The sequence below is a fragment of the Numida meleagris genome, chromosome 9, assembly GCF_002078875.1.
Source record: "Numida meleagris isolate 19003 breed g44 Domestic line chromosome 9, NumMel1.0, whole genome shotgun sequence".
In the NCBI taxonomy this organism is placed as follows: domain Eukaryota; kingdom Metazoa; phylum Chordata; class Aves; order Galliformes; family Numididae; genus Numida; species Numida meleagris.
Window position 1 is genome coordinate 2225923 of NC_034417.1, and position 21674 is coordinate 2247596.

At 48.9% G+C, this 21674-nt stretch overlaps 1 protein-coding gene across 4 annotated transcripts in view; it reads left to right on the forward strand.

Moving 5' to 3' along the window:
* PEAK1 (pseudopodium enriched atypical kinase 1) overlaps positions 2559-21674 on the forward strand; it is a 97735-nt gene continuing 78619 nt past the window's right edge. For 3 of the 4 annotated variants that reach the window (XM_021407888.1, XM_021407889.1, XM_021407890.1), the window contains exon 1: positions 12019-12173. The gene's annotated coding sequence lies outside the window, so the exon portion shown is untranslated. Of the gene's footprint in view, positions 3416-12018; positions 12174-21674 lie in introns of those variants that run through there. The other variant, XM_021407887.1, reaches the window with a different exon arrangement.

Below are 21674 nucleotides of genomic sequence, written 5' to 3' on the forward strand. Positions count from 1 at the left end.
CCAGCGGCACGGCGGTGCGCTCCGCGGTTGGAGCGAAGTTGTGTCCGAGCGGCGGCGGACGGTGCCTTTGTTCCGGGCCGCGCCTCGCCGCGGGTGCGCGTCTTTCCGCGAGCGAGTTCCCGCGGCTCGTCCCGCGCCCTGCCGGCTGTGCGCACGCTGCCCGGCTGCGCTCCTGCCCCGCACGGGGTCACCCCGTGGCGGTCGCTGCGCTGTTCCCGGGCAGTACCTGTGTGGAGGGATGGCCGGCGGACGGGCGGGTTGGGACATGTCTTCCCTGCCTTGTTCCTGAGTTAGTTCTCCTGGGTCTCTCCTTTTTCCTGCCGAGTATCCCTTTTTCCTGCAGTCGGAAGGGAAGTACGGTTTCCCTCCTCGTGGTCGTTGCTTTCTTGCTCTTACACGGACCCAGCTTTGGGGTGGCTTCACCCCAGCAGTCGTTTCCCTTTTTCAGCGTGTGCCTGTCAGACCTGCCTCGCCCCAGGCCCCAGGGATCGGCAGCGCGGGGCGGGTGGGGCCGATGGGATGGGATGGGATGGGATGGGATGGGATGGGATGGGATGGGATGGGATGGGATGGAGGTTTGCTCTGGCTGCTGCCACCTGCCCTTCCATCCCCGCTTCAGAGCATCCCTGCCCAGCTGCCCCTGTGCTGCAGCCACTGTCGTGGCCCTGAGCGGGGGAACCGAGGTGTGAGCTGCTGCGCTGCCATGTGCAAAGAGATGGCAAAGAGAACGCTTGACAGGGGAAACTGGGAACAAAACTCTCTTATCGTGCTGCTGTCGCTGTGGTGGATCCAGATGTTTTCAACCTGCTTATGATAGAACAGCGGTAGTCAGTAAAGCATGGGTTGGTTTATTAGTTGAAACGAAGTTCAACGAAGTAATGTCCAGTTAACTGCAAACCACGTGTGGCATCTCATGGCTGATGGCAGCAGCCAGGAACCATCAGTGTGGCCAAATTCATTCCTCGGCCCCATCAGATAACATGGGAGGGAGAGATGCGTGGCCTCGAGGGGCTGGCACAGCACAGAGCCCACGGCAGTGCTGCACAGCTGCAGGGTGCTCCCACGCACCACCGCTGCTGAAGGACTGAGCATTGCACTGGGATTTACATTTCGCTGTTTCATATGGTATCAGCACAATAATGTGGAATTGCTGTTGCCGTCATTTGAAGTTTAGAGTGGAAAAATACGGGCTGTGAAGCAGAACGAGGCTTTGCTCGTTGGCTGTTAAAGTGGAGGACGTGAGAGCTTTACTATTTGTGAAGTGTTAGTGACAAGGACAAACCACTTGGTTTTGCATGCTAGCAGCGCCAATCAGTTGTCCGATACTTCAAGCTGCCGTTCCAATAAATTACGGTTTAGCATGGTAGCCTGTGTGTTTCCTTTTGGTTTTTCCAACTCGTAAGCAGAGATTATGGACCGTGTGAGAAAAATGTCACTCTTCCTTTTGCTGAAGATAAGTGGCTGAGTCACTGGAGCAGTCTCTTTCCCCATATCTCTGCAAGCGGACTGAGCGGATTTGAGATTGGCTGACGGCTGAGAGAAGGTGTGGATAGAGGCAGACTGCGCTGTGGGTGTTTGAACTGGAAGAGGGTAGACTTTGACTAGATAATAGGAAGAAATTCTTTGCTGTGAGGGTGATGAGACACTGGAACAGGTTGCCCAGCAAGGTTGTGGATGCCCACTCCCTGGAAGCATTCAAGGCCAGGCTGGATGGGGCTGTGAGCAACCTGGGCTATAGGGAGGTGTCCCTGCCCACAGCAGGGGTTTGGAACTACGTGATCTTAAAGGTCACTTCCAACCCAAACCATTCCATGAGCACTGGGTACTGGGATGGCAGATCACGGTGCCAGGCACATGCATACGTAGAAATGCACGTAGGTTGTTGTGAAACCCTGCACCTGGTGGACCCACTGGTGCCTGTCTTGTATGGGCCTGGCTGTAACAGGGCTGCTTTTGCATCAGTTACAGTAGCAGTAACAGTGTAAGAAAAGCCATCCTGCTGCCGTCACTGTTGATTTCAGGAGATGCACACAGCGAGGTTCTTGGAATCACAGTAAGCAAACGGATCAACGTGGTGCCAGGCCACACACCGTGGGCTTCTGCAGTGCTTGTTTTGGTAACGCCTTGTCTGAGCCACCAGGTCAGCCTAGTGCTAAGGAGTGACATCCCTGCTTTATAAAGCTATTGCTATTTTAGAAAATACTGTGACAAGCGTGACGTTTGCCAGATTAACGCCAACTCCTCGGTGCTGGAGCAGATCTGGATTGCTGCGTTCCTTGACGGGCTCTGTAGGAGCGCGCTCAGTGAGAGATTCGCTCTTACACCTTAAATGTTTTCATAAATCCATTGAACAGGCGCGGTTCTGAGCCTTAAAATGTCCTTTCCTGAATGGATGCCTGTGTTTATCAGGCTGCCGTACTGAGCTCATCCAAGGAGCCGGGTGGGATATGGCACAGAATGCTGTGTGTCCATACTGAGCTGCAGCTCCGAGGCTCTTCCTGTCAGATAGCCTCTGTATACGTTTAGAAGGCAATGGTTTGCTATTAGGGTGATCCAATTTAGTTGTCCTTCTGTGTTGACTTCGGAGCTGCTGGCTCCTGGGAGCAGTGTTTGCACACATCGTGGATGCTCTTGCTGTCGCCTCGGCTGCCAAGCAGCCTGTTGGGCAGCGTCGGCACTCTGCTTCTCGGTCCGTCAGTGCCCTTTCTGGTGGTTTTCGTGGTGGTAGAAGAGGAAGAGCAGCTTAAAAAGGGGAAGTGTATAATCCTCCCCATTACTGGCCAGTAAATTCCAGAGCAGGCCCTTCTGAAATAGTGGAAACACTTGAGCATCTTGCAGCTCTTGAGCTGGAGGTGTCCTGGTGTGGCTGCTGGTTTTCTGGCCGCTTTGTTCCACAGGCAGATTTGTCCTTTGCCTCCCGCTGGTTCCTCCTCAGCTGCAGAGAAACCTTTGGGCTTGTGGGCAAATCACTGCTCCTCTCTGTGGAGGCTCTTGCTTTAAGAAACTTTGAAGTTTAATGCAAATCTCGGGGAGAATAAATATTAGTGCAGGAGTTTTCTGCGGAGGAATAATTCATGTGTAATTGGTTTTCCGTTTGCTCTATGCCTCCCGATGCTGGATTGGGTATTTTTACTTAAAAACAGATTGCACAATGCTCCCCGGTGTCGGAGTCGGTCTGTAACTATATGGTTAAGGAGCGTGACTCGTACTGTTTGGAATGATGCTTGGAGGAGGTAGTTTATTTCCATGACTTTTGTACTGTAAACTGTAGATGTTCTGTCTTCAGAGGCAGGGAGAGAGAGCTGATGGGGAGTGAAGATGTGCAGCGTGTGGGGGACGCAGAGCTGTCCATGCGGCCAGTTGGTGGCACGTGCTGGCCTGGAGCATCACTGGGGGCAGCTCAATGGGCTGGGCAGTAAGTGTACATCCGAGGCGTGAAGGTTGGCTGCCTTAGAACTTCTTCTCTGTAACGCTGTGCTTTTATGTTGTGGCTGTTTGTTTGTGGTGGTGGTTGTTGCTGAGATTTGTTTCAAGGGATGCAGTATCAGGTTGTTGGCAAGAAAGCCTGCTCAAGATGCTCTCGGTGACACGTCTTGTGATTGCAATAAGATAATTGTACAGATGGTAGGGCAGGCCTTCTTGGAATGAGCAAATGGGTGTTTCAAGGTCACCACCACTGGCTTGGGAAGGTTGCTTGGGCAGCTCGGAAAGCAGAGGCGTGTTAGGACAAGGCTTACCATGACCTGAAGTGCTCCTGTGCCCATGGGTTCGCCCGGCAAGAGTTTCTCGTAGCGCCGAGACCCACAGACCTGCGGTATGCAGCTGTATCCACCATGGGGCAGCTCACCCTGCCCGCTGCCCTGCGGTGCTGCTCTGCTGCAGCACTTCCATGGGTGGGAGCAGAGCTCTTCCTGAGCGGCCTCCTGCAGCACCGTGCATCAGGAATGCTATGCTCTGGGATAGGAAGTGCCTGCTTGCAGCAGGAGCTAGGTGCTGTTAGTAACAGTTGCCATGAGAAGCCTTCTGCCACAGGTATAAGGTGAGGCAGTGGGGTGCTGAGAGCTCCCACAGCAGTGCTGGGGCCTTAGTCATGGCGTGTTCTGCTGCGCTCTGGGTCATGAGCGCCATGTTCCTGCCTGCTGGAATGGAAGAGGTGTTTGATTGTTCCACTTGTTTGTGCAGTTGTTTTCAAAGAGAGCAGCTGCATCAGGTTCCTCTCTGATTGGTGTTGGCGCTCAGCGCGGCGTTCAGTGAATACATTCTTACACTCAGTATTGCAAGTCATTGTAAATTGCATCATATAAATAGCAAGAAGTGCTGCATTTAAAAAGCAAACCAAAAAAAAAAAGAAGCCTGCTGCTCTCCCTTTGTGCTTCACAAGCTTGCTGTTTTTCTTTGTAGCACAGAACAGCGTTAACATTGCAGGCTTTTCTCCTCCTGCCCTTTGCAGATGGACTTCATTGCTCACGGCTGTACGTTATCTTTGTTAATCGATGTAAATCAGCAGCGCTATTCCTGGACGATGGAGATAGCAGTGACATTCCTTCTGAAGCCGCGCTCGCAGCCTGAGTAACTGTGTTGTACAGAAACATGTTGGAAAAGATAACGCGTGTGGGTTATCGGAGAGGGCTCAGCTCAGCCCTTACGGATGAGATGATGGGAATGGGCTGTGGCTCTGCTTTCTAAAAGGGTCCAGCACAACTGCCAGGGCACTCAGTGCGAGGGATGCCTGTGAGTTTCTTTGTGGAATCACTGAGCAAGTGAAATATCAGAGCAACAGCATTTAAATATAAATGGGAATGAGATTTCTTAAGCTTTCAAATGTTTCTTCAGGTGCTGTTGCTTTCTAGAGATGAGGACCTGCAATCAGCTGTGTGTCAGGGCTGCCTGTCATCCGAACCCCAGCCTGTATCACCTCCATACAGAGCTGACTGGGAGGCCTTCATGTGAAAGCTGCCAACATGCAAACAAAATGCAGCGTGTGGAACGGAGAGGGAAGTGTGAAGCCGTGCAATGAATAATGTTCTCTTCAGCGGTGGGCACTGCTTCCCGAGCGGTGCTGCTCATTTCAGCCTGCAGTCCGTCGTGCTGCATTACACAGGATGCACGTCGCATGCTTTTAGGTAGTGCCGGCCACAAGAGCTGATGTTCCTTTTCCATGTTTTTAGTGTATGTATTAGAGAGGAACATTCATTGGCACAGTCTCGTACCAAGGTAGTTCTCTCTACGGAGGAATGATGCGGCTTCTTGGATTTGTCCCTGTTGCTTTTCATGAGTGAGATGCTTGTCCGTTCCAACTTGCATTTCAATGGAATGGGAGTGGTTTTGCTATCATTTAACAGCTCATTTTTTTTTCCTCGTGGTGCACATGAGCTGTAATTTACAGTAATATTTATTTGTCTCTCTCCCACAAACGTATCTGTAACTTAGGGATCTGACACCCGTAGATGCCCGCTGTGTTCAGCTTGGATGACTTTGCTCAATGCTTCAAGGTTTCTTTTGTATCCCTGCTTTTCTGTGAGCTCTCCCAGCGATGTCAGTGTTCTGCCAGGAAGGTGGAAGGTGTTTTGTGACATGCCTGTTGGTTGGATGATGCACAGTGAGGTAGCTGCCCTTTGTGCACGGCATCACAAGCCCCAGCAGCTCCCGTATGCTGCTGGGGCGGACTGGTACGGGACTGGTCTGAGAGGTGTGTGTGCAGTCATCAGCCTGCCAAGCTTTTATCTCAGAGCTCTGACGGTTCGTGGAGGTGCTTGGTTTGTTCTTGGCAGCGGTTTTCTGAGCAAGTTTAGAAGGGAGAGCCGTCACGCCACGAAAAGGGAACTGTGCTCGTGGGTTTGCGGGACGAACTAAACCTCAGTCTGTCTTCTGAGAGCTTAAAGAAGCACGAGGAGAACGGGCAGTCCTGTTTCACAAGGTGCCTCCCAGGCTGACGAGGAGCATACGTTAGCTCATCGCTTTGGTGTCCTTGGGTGTGCGTGGCAGTGTCATTGCAGAACAGGGGAGCATTCAGAGAGCCCAAGGGATACGATTATCGAGATCTCAGGTTCCGCTCCATTTCAAAGCCCAGCTGTTGGTGTAAGAAATAGATTGAAATATGTCTGTATGAGAGACAGAGGTGAGGGCTTGGCGTTACCCAGCCCTGCTGCTCGGTGCAGCCCCAGCGCTGTCTGACCATGGTTGCTGGGACCCATGGGAGACGGCTCCTCCTGGAAAAGCTGTGCTCAGCACGAACGCAGAGGCGGCATTTTCCTCTTCTGCCTCTTTAAGATGTTGGAATTCATATCTTCTATGCAGTTGTTTTGCATATTTTTCAGATGAGCCGCTTTCTTGAGCTTTGTGCTCTTTATTACATAATCTTTGTTTTTAAAGTTCTAAACATGACCTCAGTTTTTATTTGGGTTTGAGTGAAGGGTTTGCTGCTTGTAGCCCTGTCAGACCCCGCGATTTTCCTGTCTCCAGCCCCGCAGGCCCCGCAGCTTAGGTGGGAGTCTGAGTAGCAACTGTCTTCTATAGTACTTCCAGATCTCTAAATCTTTGGAATTTTCTCTGTGTAAAGTTACAACTTCCTGAAAAAATATTGGCACCGACAGTGGAAGCTGTTAGTTCATGGAGCTTCTTTTCAAATTACTCTCTGCTTTATTTCTTCCTCTTCTTCAAAGGAGGAGAGGCTGGTGGACGGAGCGAGCGTGGGGTGAAGGGGCTGCTTTGGAGTCTGGCAAAAAGGAGAAGAGAGTGTGGCCGTGAGTTGGTTTTGCCCAGAGATGGTCCCCTGGTTTAGGAGCCATCTCATGAGCACCCCAGCTGTCCATGTGCTGGAAGCAGATGGACAGCTGGGGGAAACGGCTTTAGAAGTCAGCTGAAGACATCTCCAGTCAAACAACTACTCCATCAGTCGCTGATTTAACAAAGCAGAGAAGGAAAAGCTTGCCTAGAGTCAGGTATTCGGAGTTTAAAATTAGATCCAGAACACAGCCGTGGTCCTGTTTGCTTTGCTGCCCAGCAGCAGGCTGCAGTCAGTGTTTTTTTAGTTGCCATAATACAGTGTGGGTATGCGTGTTGATCCCAGCAGCTGGGCTGCTACTGCTCCTGTTGTAAGAGATTTAAGTCTTTAGTTCCAATGGTAAAGCTTTATGGTCTTGCCTCTAGAAATGCTTTACATGGTGTATCCTGGCCTGCTAGGTTTGGCTGTTTGTGGCTGTGGTATCATCATCTTTCTTGTTTTACTTGCTGTCAAAACACGAGCCGGTCACATGGTGGGCTCCGCTCTGAGCAACAATGGGTTTTGCTGGTTAAATATTTCTGTCTGGGCTGGAAGAGCTGTGCTGCAGTCAGGAGCTTGCAGCCAGACCTGCTGATCAGTATTTACTTTGCTCGTGTCTGAATGCTTCATGTTAGCATGTGAGCTGGGAGTAATGTTTGGAATTAAATTCTGTATTGTTCAGCACCAGGAAAGACTTGGAAGCGGGGTGATGCTTACTTTGGTGCTTATTTTCCAGATTTGATCCGAAGTTTCCATTTTAAGCTAGGAGGAGAATGCCTAGAGTAAACGTGGCTTTTTAATTTGCCACGTTCAGAGCATGGAGGTCCTACTGCTAGTCTCCAAGTCATAGTTTTGGGGTGAGGAATCCTCACTGTGCAGAGTTTCATCACTGACCTCAAGATGACGTTTCCGTTGTTTGATGGGGGACGAGGCAGACTGCAAAGATGCGCTCAGGTCTTCTGGTGTTCACGGCTACTGATAAGATGAGTGACAGAAACCTGTCAATCCTGAAATCGTACGGTTTTTGAAGTCTTCTGAAAAATGTACCGAAAATATAAAGTAGGGCATGATGTTCTCATTCCAAACGGAATGCTGACTGTGACAAATGCTTGGACAGTGCACGCGTTTCCGCTCGTGGAACTGAATGAGTTGGGAATAACAGCAAAAAAAGGGCAAAGTGGTGTCAGTAACAATGATCTGTGTTAAAAGAGCTCTGTGCAGTCGGTGGATGCTTTTTGTAACTTCAGCGCAGCGGCTCCATCCAGGCCCCACAAGCTTCTCTTGCAGCAGGGAAGCGGGGCTCTCTGCACTGCTTCTGCAGCACCCTAACCTGGCTAATGCTTTACCGCAGGGATCTATTTCTGAATCTGCATCAGATCTTGCCCTCCTGTCTGTTTTGTAGCAGCCCGAGTTAGGTCTCGTTGGGTTGAAAAGCATACAGAGAAGTAGTGCTGCAATTGGGCTCGCTCACCGACTTCTGGCATGCGCGTAGCTATTTGTACAGTGGTATTGTACTGAGAGAGCGCGACGCGCTTTGGGGAGGGCAGATGGGAACAATGCGCTGGATTGCTGCGTGGGCCAGTGTGACTCACTGAGGGCTTTAAAGGCCTTTCAGGAAAAGCTGACAGGCCTCGGCTCCCCGCTCGGTGCCAGCTGCCCAGCAGCCTCGTGGGGGTTTTCCCCTGAGTGGCAGCCCCCAGTGGTTCTCCTGGCGTGAGCTGAGCAGCCTATGGGCACCGCTTGGCTCTGCGAGATGGGCCGCCTGCTGCTGACGGCCGGGGCTGCCCTGTAGAGACTCTGGAGCTTAACACATAGAGGGGAGGAGGTGTCTGCTCTGAGTGCTTGGGAAGTCCCTCTACTCTTTGAACAAGGGGAACATTTCCATCCCTGCTTTCACATGGTGTTTCCATTGGTTTAATTTGTGCACAGTGTCTCCTGGAGAGAAGCTGGGGCTGTCAGAGATGCAAGTCCCCCAAAGCAGTGATCCCACGTGTCCGCTCCTCTCACCTGGTGTGGAAGCACTTGTCAAAAGCTGAGCTTCTTTCTGCACAGTGCTGTGTGCTCTCTGTAAATATCTGTAAAATAGAGAAACATGGAGTGGTTTGGGTTGGAAAAGACCTTAAAGCCCACCCAGTTCCACCCCCTGCTGTGGGCTGGGTGCCCCCCAGCTCAGGCTGCCCAGGGCCCATCCGTGGCCTTGTCACCTCCAGGGTTGGGGCACTCACAGCTCTGGGCAGCAGTGCCAGCACCTCACCACCCTCTGAGTAACTGATTTCCTCTGCACAACACACCTAAATCTCCCCTGGTTTAGTTGAAAACCATTCACCTTTGTCCTATCACTGTTAGGCCACAAAAAGCCGGTCCCCCTCCTGCTTGTAAGCCCCCCCAGGTACTGGGAGGCCGCAGTGAGGTCTCCCTGGAGCGTTCTCCATGGCCGGGAGGCACGCAGGGTGCTGCCTTCATGCCCTGCAGCACGTGAGGACGAGAGCAGCTGCCCGCAGCGCCAGGTCCGTGCCCTCAGCTGTCACGGCGTGTGCAGGCTGGCACGCTCCGGGCTCTTTGTCTGTTCCTGGCTGCACCCGTGGTTGCTCCGCGAGAGGTCTGAGAGCTTTTCTGCCCGAGATTAGAACGGGAGAAAGGAAGTGGAAAAGAGGGGAAGCGGACTTACTGAGCGCTTCAGCAGCTGCGTGCCAAATCACATTTTGGGATTCGGTTCTATTTTCAATGCGGCGCCGTCTGCCAAGGCTGGCAAACTGCGATCCCGCTGGAAGGAGGAGGGCAGAGGAGGGACAGCGCTCCGTTCTGTTCCATGGCTGCCTGGTTCCTTCTGCCGGGAACAAAGAAATTCGGGGGGAGGGGGGAATGGGGGGTGGGAGGCGTTTTCCAGAGATTTTTTCAGAAATGGAGCAAAACAATGGGTTTGATTTGCACTTCAGATGTGGTTTCCTGTCTCCTCTCACGTCATTTGCATACGTTTAGGAATGGTTTGGTTTAACTTTCATTTATAGGTGCGTGTCCTTTCCTCAGCCAGAACCGGTCAGGGTATGGTTTCCCTCATGATTTCCAAGTGGATGTAAGCAAGGAGCGAACGAATCCGGGTTGGGGAAACTGATTGGAATCGGCCAAAAAAAAAAAAAAAAACGGTCTGCACAGAGTTGTGGAAGCATATGAATTACTGTAAGAGTGAAGCCCGCAGTGTAGGAAGGGAAGATGGCTGAACAGCAAAAGGAACAAAGTTGGGAGCCAAAAAACGTCTGGGTTTTCTTCCTGCCTTTGTCATGCCTCGCTTGTAACCTTGGAAACGGAGAGACGGAGAGGTCGGGGAACTTGCTGAGGGTATAAGCGGGGATGGGACGCAGTGCATGGCTCAATCCTTGGCTCTACTGCCTGTGTCTTGCTGCCGGTGGCTGTGAGTGTCAAGGCAGTGGATGGCCGAGGACGCGGTGCACAGCTGCGGGCACTATTTATACCTCCGTGGGCAGAGCAGACTGCACCGTGAAATAGGCACAGCTCAGTTCACTGGGGTTTCTCAGCAGTCTTTGTCCCGGGGAGGACTGAAGCTATATTTGTTTAGCAGGTTGAGAGGCGTTGGCATTCCTGGACAGAAAGGGTGGTGCGTTGCCCGTGAAGAGAATAAGAGAAAAATAGGGATTTGAGGAAGTAGGTGGGCTGAAGTAAAATGGTTAGACATCTTAGTAAGGAATCTTAGAAACCGTGTGTTTCCAGAAAGCGCTGACAAGGAGTAGTTCCCAAATATGTAAAGGGAAATTCTAGCAATTAAAATGTGGCCAAGAATAGACAGAAGGTGAAGAGAACAGTAAGTCATACAACCAGGTGGAGGGCCTGAAGCCTCTGCCAGCATCCCTCCCTCCCAGGACATGTGCCTAAGCCCGTGACTTTTCCTACAAGAGCCATCTAAGGCAACTTCCCAAAGCATGTAAGGAAAACGATTATTTTTATAATTTTATCTCAACTGAAGGACCTAGAAAGGGAGCAATTTCTTTTGCTCTTTGTAGATGTGTTAATGATAGGAATCTTTCAGAAGCCAACTTGCAAGGACAGAAGGACAAACGCAATTATAGGATGTGTAAAATGGAAATGAGGCACCGGCACAGAAACTGGATTGCTTCAAAGATGAGAAGCTAGGGTAAATGAAGAACTACCAGATACCATCTTAGAAATACTGGAATCTAATGTCTGACGATTGCTTTGAGAAAAGTTTGCTGAGGGAAACCACAGGGTGCTGCCGACACCGCATAGCTCTGTGTGTTTCGTACAGGTTGTAGATAATTTCATGTTGACCCCTGCTTTATATCTGAAAAAAAATCTGTGAAGTTACTGGGTTATTTGAAATAGCTCTGATTGCTTCCGTCTCCTCTGGGGATGTGGTTGCAGTGCTGTATTTAACTGCCTGGTTCTCCCTTAGCGCTCTAAAATCCACAAGCTGCTGCTGTCCCAGACTGCTGTCTCTTAGGGGAAGCAGAGGATGGGTTAGTGGGTGAATTACAAAGCAATTTGATCGAGGGCTCAGAAGATACGATCTCTCCTCCGTTTTCTTCCCTCGTAATGTCAACACTGTGGTTTTTAGAAAATAATACTTTGCACGTACGCTCTGAAGTTCCAGCTTTGGCTCTGACTTGTCCTAAAAACCGCTTTGTTGGGTTTGATCTGATCTGGGTTACCATCTGACAGCTCTTGTCCCTCTAAGAAACTCATTTCCAAATGCTGTATTACAAAAGCTTGATCAAAAGATAAAACTTGAACTAATAAGATGAATAATTTACCGAGATGAAAGAAAAATGAAACGGGGCAAAGCTGAGAGCCTGAGGCACTGATGTGTTCCCAAAAGCCTGTCTTGTCTATGGTGACTCTTGCTGACCGTGGTATATCTCTTGTTACTGCTACTGTTACAGAAAATGAGGCCGTTTACTACCTGAAAATAAGATTTGTCAAGGCTTATAGAGCCATTAAGGTTGGAAAAGACCTTAAAGGTCATCTAGCCCAACCCACCTCTCCGTGCATCCTGACCATGTCCCTCAGTGCCACGTCTCTGTGGTTCCTGAGCACCTCCTGCCCCCACCATTGCTGTGGGCAGCCCATGCCTGTGCATCACTGCTCCTTCTCAGAAGCTTTCCCTGATACCCAGCCTGCACGCAGCAGCTCAGTAAACTGCTCCTCCTGACAGGAGCAAGTTGTTACTCCTTGCCCAGTACCTTCAGCCAGCTCCTGAATGACGTGTGCTTTCCATTCCTCAGGTGACCGTGATGTGAGACAACAGGAATCGTGGGTGCACTGGGAAAATCTATGAACCCGCTTCTTGAAGGCAGGAGCTGCTGCATTGAGCGAAGGGCAGCCGGCTGTGCCACCGCCGCTCGGCACCGTGCCCGTCCTGCACAAACCCAGCTACCAGGTACATTGCTGCCTCTTGCTTTGGGCTGTCCTGGATACAGAAAGCCTTGCTTCTGTGCTGCCAGCGTTGACAGCGGTGTCAGTGCTGATGAGAGCAGTGCCACGCGAATGGGCGCACAACTGGGAGTATATGAAGTGCATCAGAACCTGTGGAATGGCTGTCTAAATCTCTTTATATGGAGACTGCAACAGCTGGAGTTTTGGGCTGAGCTGGGTGTAGGATAAACTCCTGTGGTGGTACCCACGGTGTATGCCCAACCACCTCCAGGGTGCAAAGCTAAGTCTGAAAGGCATGGCTAACCAGCCCTACAGTTTGTGTTCCTAGCACTTCAGCCAGAGAGTTATGAATTGCCCTGAATTCTTCAGTGCTGCTGTGCTCGAGGAGACTGCATTTTATGGCTGTTTTCTGGTAGCATCAGGGAGCCAGCAGTTTAACAGCATGTTTGGCCTCCTGTTTGGTGCTTGGCTCTGGGATCGTGGCCACACCTGCAATCCAGGTTCTGCACAGCAGGGTGGGAGCTGCCAGACCTCAGCACAGGGCACCAAGCAAAGTGTCCAAGGGCTGGGACACAGCACCGGTGGGGGGCTGGGCTGGAGTCCTTGGGGAGGGGGGGAGGGGGATCTCACAGCTGTCCCTGTGAGAGGCTGTGGAGGAGGTGAAGTCTAACTTCTCAGGAGCAAGAAGATGAGAAGTAAGGAGCACAGACTGCAAACAAGAAGTTTGTATGACCCCTGAGGGGAAAATTCTTGGCGGTGAGGATGGTTGGATGTTGGAACAAGGGGTCTGGAGGTGGTGGCACCTCTATCTCAAATATACAGAAGCCAGTTAAAGCACCACTGGTGGCAAAATCAAGTACATAAATGGGGAATTAATTCCAAATTTATTTTCTCTCCTCTTCAGTGGAATGCTCGTGCATGATGAGACGTGTTCTTGATCTACCTTTTTTGGTTCTTGATTATTGCTATATATGTTTTAACTTATCTTTTTTGATCAGCTTTTTCCCTAGGAGCTCTGTTTTTTTTATTTCTTTGACATTTGTGATTATAACATAATACTGGTTTGGAATGTCTTGTCAAGTGAGCTTCAAAGACTTGAACTTGAGTATTTTCTTGTAAAAGAACAGATTGGATTAACAAGTATGTACTGTGTAAGGATTAAACTTGTTCTGGTTGAAGGGATCTTTCAAAAATACTTGCAAAACAGGAAAATGTGCTTGGAGATGTGTTGGAATAAAGTAGGCCATTTCTTAATTGTAAGAAAATGTGAAGCTAACTCTTAATAGAGTACAAGAGGTGGCAGGGAAACTTGTAGCATTTGCCAGATGCGGTCACTCGAATTGGATGCGTGTCCAGTTCGTGCTTGTGAGTTGGTAGACGGATTCTGTTCTGTCTGCGGAAGCTGGCAGATGCTGCTGAACTCAGCCCCACGGAGGGACGCAGGTCGGATGCACTGTGATGGGTTTCTGGAGCTGTTTGTTCTGAGCATGACTTGAGTTAAGGGGACATCATTCAAACGAGGCTTCTTCAGTCGGGCATTTCCCGTGGCCGTTTGGATGAGTTTCTTGGTGTATGTGTTTCATTGCCTATTCGACTTTGGCAGCGCATGCATTTCAGCTCAAGATGTGCGCTCAGGGAGATGACAGGAGATGTCTCGCTGGCCCAGCAGTCTGACGGGGCCCTGCTGTGGAAAATCTGTGTCCTCTCACTCCTTTCTAAATCGCGCGGTGTTAAGTGATTTGCGATTCCAGTGTGAGAAGCTCTGCTGTTACCCCAGATTGCTTGCAAGTGAAGCAAGCTAACGCTTGGCTTATTGCTGCCGCGTTAGAGAGCCGCTGTATGAGACGTGCCGCAGGTTCAGCGTGTGACCTCACAGCAGCAGCCATTTAAGCCTCGTTGTCCTTCAGACACTTTGCAAAAGCAGCTGCCTCAGGTCTCAGCACAGCAGCAGTTTGCTTCTGCTTCCAGGGGTGGTAAGCGGGCTCAGATGGATAAACAGCAAACAACAAGGCAGTTAAATGCTCTCTAAGCATCTTTTACTTGAACAAATGGTTAGCTTTAGCCTGGTGACTGTGTACAAGTATCAGTGGATAACCCAGCTGCAGTTGCAGTGTTCTCTGTTATCACATAGCAGTCTGAGCAGCTCTGGCATGCAGAAACTTTCAGTGATGAGCTTTGCAGCGTTGCTTGATTTATTTGCTCTGAAGCAATAAGTTTGAATATTTTTGTTTCAGGTTGCTAGGCTTTTACAGCAGCTTTGGTTTTGAATCAAGCATGTAGAAAGCTGCTCACTTTCTGAGAACACCGTAGGACAGTGTGCAGCAGCTCACAGCCTGCCATCAGTGACAGCATTTCATGCAACTCGTTAGCAAAGGAAGGGATGTTTCCTTGTATTCTACTGCTTTCCTGGCTAATGAAGTTGTGTGTGCTAATTATGGTCTTTTAAAAGCACCTTCAGTCTGGTGAGATGTTATTTATCCCTTTCTGCAAGGTGCCTGCGGCATGATCACGTGCAGCCCGCCAGCGTTCTTTGGAGTCTCCTTTATTCAAGATAGAAGGCATCACAGCCATTAATTTGAAAAACTGTGTGGAGAGAACGTATATATTTTTAGAAGCATTGTATAGGAGTCCTATAGAATCTAAACTAGATGACTTTCTTAGAGGAAAACGTTAAGGCTGAATATCTGAGGAGTAGGGTCTATGCTTTATGATAGTGTTTGGCTCTAAGCAGCTGGACTGGCTGTATCTGGGTTTGGAACCAAGCTCTTTGCAGGGCTTGGTAACCATAATGCACTGATACCCTGTGGTATGGCAATGGCTTTAACCCGGGAATTAAAACTCCTGACGTTAAAGTCAGACCAGTGTTTTACCCTGCATTTAAAAGGAGTGAAATCTATTGGGAGTTATGAACAGATTAAGAAGAGCTTGAGTATGTTATAGCCCAAAGAATCCTACAGTTGTCATAAAAGTTGATGTTACGAGATTGCAGTGAAGCTTCCATGTTGCCTTGGTGCTGAGCTCCAACAGGCAGGTATGAAATCAATGTGGAGGAGGAGGAGGATTTTTTTAATTCATGACATATTGTTGCACATGGGATTCATGGCTGCCATCAGAGGGGTAATTTTGCTTGATGGCTGTGGTAAGCTACAGATTCAGAGATATAAAAGTGTTGCATTGAATTAGCATACCATCAGCATGCCTTTGTGTCTCTCAGCTTCCATCCCCCAAATAGCTGTTTAGCTATCCTAAGTGTCAGAAGCAAGAAAACTGGACCTTTCAAGGTTATAGCTCTTCATGCTCGGGTAATGCAATTCAGAAGAGCCTAAACACAACAAATCAAAATCTGTGAAACGATGCGTGGCTTCATGCTTCTGCGGTTTTGAAAAAGTACATATAGATTTCCATTGTTCCATTCCAAAGAGCCCTTGAAGTATGTCAGGTATTTATAGCTTTGGATGTCTCACTTGTACATGCGGGAGTTAATGACTCACACCTCTTCCAAACAATTGAAGTGCTTCCTGAATGGCAGAGAAAACATTCCTTCCTCTGCTCAAGCACTGATTCACATTCTGATTCACATTTGTTTGTTGTCGTGTGGCAAACACCATTTGGCATGTTTACTCCGAGGTCTTAATTACCCTGCAGCAGTACTTTTTCTCTTTATAGATCTTATTTCCTTTCCTCTTCTCAGCTGTGGCGTGAGACAGCACCTAAATTAATCCTAAAATAGAAGCCTCCTTCTTCCTTCCATCTTCCCTCCTTTCCCCAGCTGTGTGCTTCTGCTGCTTCCCTTTTCACCAGCACCTGTGGGCCCTCCACCAAATACAAGGTGCTTGAGCAGCAAGAAGTAAACCCAGGGAAGGATGAAGGTTTCAGCAGTAAGCTTGCAGCTCTGGCTGGCTTGGGGAGGAGTCCTGCTCGCAAACATCGCTACCGGCACGAAGGAGGGACACAGAGCACACGTGTTGGTATAGCTGGCAAGAAGCAGGTCTCAGGAAAGCTGGGGATGTTTTGGGCGGTGCTCAGTTAGCTGAGCGACTGCTTAACCCAGTCAGCTTCACCAGGCAGGAGGCTGTCAGCACCACCGAGGTGAGGAAGGTAAGCAACACGCTGTCTTTGTCTCCTGAGCCATCAGCGTTATGCGATTTCTTGCCCCCTCATCTGTGCAGGAATGAATTCACGGGGCTACAGCGGAGGGCAGACATTGGCTGTTGTGCGCTTGGTGCCTGGGGTGTGGGACAGGAGGGAGTTTGAGGGCTGTAATGGCCCACTTCACTGCTCGACCGTGTCATCAGGGCCCAGGGAGCAAACCTGCAGAGCGTTTGGGAGTTGGGTGGGGAGACAGCAGTGGTCTGGTTGAGTTTGTCGTGAGAGAAGGCATTATTACCTGCGCTGTCGGGTTGTGCTGGCACAGCTCTGCTTTTGTGTGGATTGACCAAAAAGTTGGAGATGTTGAACCAGTAATTTGTTGTTTAAAAGTACAATGAAACGTTTGTAGGCTTAACGTGGCTTTTGTGACAAAATCTAGGATGTGGTGAAGGCGCAGTTACTTTCAGCGTTTATGCTCGGTGAAGCAGCGTGCTTTGAATGTGAAGTTGTGTGCTGCTGTTGTCTGTCCTGTGCTGAAGAATCTGCATCATGCAAGATAGATCTCCCCAAGACGGCCCGCTTTGCCTCGGTGCTGTCACCCAGTCACTCTTCATTCTGTTCGTTCCTCTGCCCCTTATTTATGCCTCTTCCTGTTTTTCCCCCTCCTTCCCTCTGTAGGCAGTCTATTTCCCTCTCTTCCATTGAAATATACTGGTGGTGCTTGCTTGTTTTTCCTCACACCTCCAGAGGACTCAGATTTGTTTCCCCTTGAGGTAGCTTTACTGTTGACTAATTACAGTCACGACTTATTTCTGCTTCATGAATTCCACATGTTAAATCTTTCAAATTTTAACAGGCAATCAATCCTATAGGCAGCTTTGCAAAATAATCTAGCAAAAACACCGGTAGGAAACTAGCAATCTTCCCCTGCCCAAAATAAACTAATATACAACCCCAAGTTTCCCCACCACATCCCGCACGAATGTCTGTCTTCACACGCAAATACAAATATTTGAACTACTACGAGATTCCTGTGGGCTCTTTAAAAGAAATGACCTTCTCTCGCTATCCCGGGTTGTAAAGAGAAAAATAATTTCAAACCCAGGAAGCTTCCCCTGCCCTCGCCTAAGCAGACCACACAGAGTGCAGCGTGTCGGAAGGACAGCGGAGGGCTGTGCTGTGAGAGCGCGTCAGAGGGTCCTGGAGGGAAGCCATGGATACACAAGGCGGATGAGGAGCATGACGACTGGAAGCTGTTTCGTTCTCATCTTTCTCTGCAGCGTTTGGGAAAGAAATTGAGCTCGTATTCCTCCTGCCTCGGAGCTGTGCCTTCAGGGAGCCGTTATGTTCGCTCCTTTCTTTGCACGGAGGCTAAATTGATGGTTTCGTAACCAAGCGGTGCTAATGCAAGGAAGAGCATTTGCTTTTTAACGCTGGAAAACACAAGCAGAGTTTGTCATCCAGGTATATTGCAGGTGGTGTCCCAGCTTTGGAAAACTCGTTTTTGTGTAGGTTTTGGAGGTTTGAAGCAATGCTGTCTGTTATGCAGAATTTTGGGAACTCGGTCTTTGTGGAGCAGGAATAGGGCAAAGTGTTGGGAAGGCCCTTGGTGGTGGTGTGCCTTCTTGCTCCTTTCACTTGTGCTTATCTGCCGTACAAAAGAAACAGAGGCAAATCTTGTCCAATAAACTGGTTGGCATCTGCCTTCAAAAGCTGCCTCTCTCCTGGCTACCCCGTCGTTCAGATTTTAATCATCTTTATCATAGAATCATAGAATGGCTTGGGTTGAAAAGGACCTCAAAGATCATCGAGTCTCAATCCCCCTGCCAAGTGCAGGGTCGCCAACCACTAGACCAGGCTGCCCAGAGCCACGTCCAGCCTGGCCTGGCTCTGGTACTTGGTACTTTATGGTACTTGGAGTGGTTCATTTTCCACAAGGGAAGCTGTTGTGGTGGATGGTTCATCCCCCAGGTTTCGCATTAGCAAGGAAAATCAGAATAAAAGCCTGTCTTTTACCAGGTTTACCGCTTTATCAGGTTCTCCCAGGAGGTTTTGTCTGTGGAACAGCTAAATAACCTTGCCAAGGTGCTTTATTTTGGTATGCCCAATATATTGGCTACATGTTAACCAAGCAAATTAGGCTAGGATAACAAATATCTCTTGATGTAATGCTTTGCAACAACAGTGTTTTGGTAACTTTGCATGTTTCCTTCCTGGGTTGTTAGGCATGCATGCAATAAGAATGGGTTGCCCTACGTACATCCAGTCATTTTCCACTTGCCGCCCAGTTCAGCTGAGCGGAGGTGGACTTGGTGAATTTGTTTTCCTCTTGACTCATTGCAAACTCATACTCCAGCCGTTCTAGTTAAACTGATTAGGGGCACCAGGGGAAGAAAGAAAGGGAAAGACAACTTCTTGATGTGTATACAAGAGAGAACCTGCCGTCAGGTATGTGGTATGTGAATCGAACATATGTTCTTTAGATGGATTATATGGTAAATAAGCCTGAGTGATTCAAAACATACCCAGCTTCTTCCAAAAGCTTTGAGTAATGCTCGTGGAAATGCATGCTAAGAGTGACTGTAACAAATAGATTGTGTTTGATATCCACACACCAAATGTAAATGAATCTTACATGAAATCAGACCGGTTGTCCAACAGACGACACAGAAATGGATCTGGTATCTACTCAGGTGAAACTTTTATGATGTGGATTTTTTTGGACTTACAGGGAAACAGAGGTGCTTGAGGCCACTGGAAAATTTTAAACGTTGGGTTGGAAAGATGAGAATTGGGTGGGAACACAAATCTTGTGTTTGGGTGGGAACGCAAATCTGTTTGTTCACGTTTGGAAAAGGCGGGCAGAAGCCTTCGCAGTGGTAAATGTTGGTTCTGTGACCAAACTGATTCTGTCCCTCTGCTCTGCAGCACCTGGTGCAAAGCCCTGGTCCCTCCCTGCATCCCACATGTCCTTGTGGCCCCTACTGAGGGCAGGGCGGCAGGCTCAGAGCCTATGACCTGCTTGGCTGCATGCTGAGCTCCCTTGGCTCTGTCTGCATTTACTGGCTGGCACTCCTCTACACCGCCTGCAAGGGTTAATGTGCACATGTGGCCCTCATCCTCCTTTTTACTTGGTTGGTGGTTGTTAGGGCGGGAGACACTGCAACAAACTCAACTCTCTTAAAGTACCAACATGGACACGTGATTTATAGGAAAACAAACAGTTCACCTGGAGTTAGTCTTAGAACTTGCTGAAAATGTTATCATTCCCCCTTCTTTCCCTCCTCGCCCTCTTAAAAAAAAAAAAAAAAAAAAAAGGAATTCCTTCTTATGTATAATGATGAAGTGGAGTAATGCTGAAAGCAGGGAGCTGTTTCCACGTGAGCACCCAGAGGTACATCGCCATGGCTCAGTAGGTGCAGTTTACGGGTTGCATTCCACTGGCCTCGGGCAGTACTGCCAGAGGAAGGGGCTCTCAGCAGTGCTAGCACTTGTGCAGATGTCACCAGCTGAGTCAGGTTCCTAATCTGGATGGAGATTTTCTTGTGGTGTGTATTAGTTTCTAGCCAGACAAGGAAACACGTCTATCTAGCTGATTGCACAGCCCCACGAGTGCTTTCATCAGCTGCAGCTGAAAGTCAGAGGGATGCTCCCTTCAACCCAAAGGACAGGTTTCAAGCTTCTTACATACGTGGCAAATCTACACCTTAAGGAAACGTTCTCACGTTGCTTTGGTTTCTGTCTCTGCTGCTCTGGCTGGATTGGCACAGTGTGCTTTTGGCTCTGCTGTCTCCACTAATTGGCATTTCATCTTGCCATGGGCTACTGAGGTCCCAGCATTCTTTTGCTGCGCTAAATAATTCAGACTATTAGTGCACTGAGCACTTGCTCCAATGACTAAGCAGGATGTTTTGGGGACAGATTAATATGCATTTTGCTGTGTGCTCATAAAAAGTTGCTGCTGAGATAGATAGGAACATTAAAAGATTGCATCCTTTTGTTCGTTGTTCAAGTCCTTACTGTTTCTTGCACAATTAACCTTTTGCAGTTGCAGTGTGCAAACATTATCTTGTTCCCTTGAATGTCATTAGGTGTTTTTCGCTGGGGTTAATATGAAGACATTTAAAATGTTAAATGTGTGACCTGCAGTTCATCTTTTCTTATTTATGCTCCTTCGAGTAAGGGTCTTGAGTAGATGCTAATCTGCTAACAGTGAACAGATTGCTCTAACGAGCCCCACTGTAAAGTAAATGTTGCCCTCTGAAGTCTAATATTTTTCCCTGCTTCAAGAGGATTCATTTTCTCCTTCCTTATGATATACCCTTAGTCCAAGTCTTTCTCTGGACCGTGTCCATCTGCAGCCTTCGAGCCATCAGCTGCCGCCCTCCGTCCCGCAGCTCACGCCGCACGCAGCGCCTTTTGGATCACATCTAGCACACAAGCTACCAACTCTGCTCAGGGAGGAGCTCGAACACGGTCGTTATACATTTGCTTTTAGCTTCTAGTGGGCATTTTCACTAGCCCAGCAGCTAAAGGTACCTCAAGAGCGTGCCTCAGTTTTATAAGGGTGCCTCGCTGAAGGGAAGAAAGTATTAGTCAGCCATAAGGTTTATTTGTAGAGGTTTGGATTCAGGAAATGGCATTGTTACGCAAGGCTTGGGGCAGCAGAAAGGAAAGGAGATGGAGATGCGAAGGCCTGGGAGGGAAGCTGTGCTGGGAGGGTTCGTTAGCTCAGGCACTGCTCGGCGTATTTCGCTGAGCAACTTGCTGTGCAAGTTTTTCATTTCTTCCTTGGGAACAGAACGGGGCTTCGGGATCAAAAAGGAAGTGTTGGTGTATATAGACTGAAGGTGTTTTTATTCCTGCTGCCGAAGTTTTTTCCACTCGGTCAGGAGATCTGGGCATGCTTGGCTCCTGACGTTTCTTTCCAGGGACTCATTACAATGAATGCACAAGCACTATCAGATCATTTTTATTCAGCTACATGATTAACAAAATGGAAAGATGGAGTGATTAAGCAATGAAACTGTAACTGCCCCTCGGGAGCACCTCGGCAGTTGTGCCTCAGCAGTTCCTGCCTGATTCCAGCACTCCCTTCAAGAGAGGAGGGAGCAGCACCAAGTGTGTGTCTACAGATGGAAGGACTCCGGTGTTTGCAGTAGTTTACATTATGTATTGTGTTTAAAATGCAGAACTTAAAGGTGATATGTATTTAATGTCTTACAGGGCTGTGTACAGTAACTGCACCTCAGAAAACGTAGAAAATATCAGGGTTTTGTATGCTTTGGTGCCACAAACTGTATCACAAAATATCATATAAAATGTTAGTAGAAAAGATCCAGAAGAAGGCTGTCAGTAACAGAATAAAGGAGGCAGATAATGAAATACAGCATTTAAACTACCTGAAAGCCAGCTG